Below are 2,207 nucleotides of genomic sequence, written 5' to 3' on the forward strand. Positions count from 1 at the left end.
CCCGCGTGCTCTGTGTGTGCCGAGGGCGTGCACACTCCCGCTCTGTGGAGTCGCATCGTTCTAAGGAGAATGCGGATGGAAGGAGCCATGGGAAACACTAGCTCTCGATGAGCTGCTTGTCAGAAGTGTTTTTCTGGGGAGGGGGTGTTGCGAAGGGGCGGGTGAGACCAGCTCCCTTGTTTGCCGAGTGGCATTTTCTGGGGGGACTCACGTTGGGTGGCACATGGCCAAGTCTGAAGGGAACACATCTTCATTGATGTGCCTATTGTTGCTGGTTCTTATTCATGGTATTTAAACAACTCATGCAGGTTTTGACAGCTTTTCCCTTTTCATATTTACATAAGACTTTTTATTTTGGTAGAATTTCTGAAGGCCAGTGTTCCGGGGCGTGGGGGAGAGCAGCAGGGTCAAGGCAGGCGTGGCTGTGGCATCCTCTGCACCCTTCAAAGGCTCAGGCCAGGAAAGGGTGCTAAAAACATTTGTCCTTAAGACACAGGAAAGAGCCATAGACCTTGGTTAGTCTGCTGGGCGGATAAGCCACCTTGCAGAGGAAGTGGACACAGAGTGAGGAGGATGGCAAGGGGCACTCGCCTGGCAGCTGTGCGCACCTAACTCCCGTCATGTTTACAAGCGATGCTTGGCCCGTGCGGCCTTGGGCTTTGATTTTCTCTGTAATGAGTGAGAAGTCCAGTGCTCTGGCCCCATCGCTGAAGGCTGGTTGTTGTGGCCGCCGGAGGTCTGGTTATTAGCGTCTTTATGGTGATTTCTCTGGATCCTCGATGCTCAGACCGTTGGGCACGTTTCCATGTCTGCAGCGGTGTCTTGTCAGGGTGGACCAACGTGATTCAAGTCCCTCCGTGAATACAGGACCTGTCAGATGTGTAACAGGATAGGTTCAAAAAGAAAGTTCAGCATGACTCGAGATGAAATAACAGTCCTGCGAGGGCCGCAGGGAATACCCGTGGGGCTGGAAGGGTTGGGGGGCGGGTATGGTTGGAGGCTGCCCTGTCAATCAATCTGGCCTCGGGGGTGAGTGAGGAACTCAGGTCTACCCTGGACATTTTCAGCTGGGGCAGCTTATGTATGTTCCTAATAGGATGGTAATTTTCTATAGCATGCCATTAGATTGCAACACATTTTTTAGGGAAAGATGTTATCTTTATGGAGTTGACTTATTTGCAAACTTAACATAAGCTTTCAAACCCACAGAAAATATGGCAGTGTGTTTATATTTAAAATAGATTTTTAAAAATCCAGTGAGTTACTGTGAATTTACTTACCACCCAGTAATACTGGGATAAAAATAATTTATGCTCCTATTTTAATTAAAAGCAAATCGTTTTTGTAAAGTGACAGGAGCTCAGTCTAGTGGTTAGAGCATGCAGTGGAGTAAAGATGCGTTTAGCTTCCTTCTTGGCTTGGGTCTGGATCAGCTGCCTGGTTGGGGGCAGGCTCTTCTCTCTCCCCGAACAGATTTTGGCAGTCCTTACAGATCCACCAAATCCACCCAAACACGCTGTGTATAGTCACTAACCCTTTGGTTAGCATCCTCCGTGTCCAAGTCCCAAGCCCGGGTCTGAGATGTTGACGGTTGACGTCGAGGGTAGAGGGACCACTTCAGGTTAGCAGGACTGGAGCCCGGCCCGGCGAGGGCCGTAGGGTTCGCATTTCGCCAGCAAAGCTGGGAGCGAGAGGGGTGGCATGCTGTGTCTGAAGGGTGTGCGGCCGATCCCCTCGGCCACTGGGAGATGTCCAGTGCCCACAGAGACGGACACGCCGGAACCACCTCTCGTTCCCAAGGCTGGCCCATGTCCCAAATTCAAGAGTGTGGAGGACATCACAAAAGGGAGGGGGTGTGGATAGAGACAATGGTCATGGTGGTCGTAGGAGATGCCGCAGCCCACAATCACACTTGCTCCGCGTTCCCTCATCCAGTGCATAGCTAGTGAGCACCTACTGTATACCTGGTTTGGAGATGAGCCAGGTCTGTGGGCTGGAGCACCCGGGGAAGACTCTTTGGCTAAGGGAGAGCATTGCTGGAGCCTGAGCATTGCCGGACATTCTTCAGGGGCACGGACGAAGTGCAGGGAGTCGTCTCTGTCTTCCAGGGATCACAGGCATGTTGGGGACCCAAAGCAACATGGTAGCCCTGGGCAGCAACAGCGCAAGCAGCTTATGGTGGAGTTCTGACTTTCATGAAGTAGTTG

The sequence above is a fragment of the Pteropus vampyrus genome, unplaced genomic scaffold, assembly GCF_000151845.1.
Source record: "Pteropus vampyrus isolate Shadow unplaced genomic scaffold, Pvam_2.0 Scaffold356, whole genome shotgun sequence".
Classification (NCBI taxonomy): domain Eukaryota; kingdom Metazoa; phylum Chordata; class Mammalia; order Chiroptera; family Pteropodidae; genus Pteropus; species Pteropus vampyrus.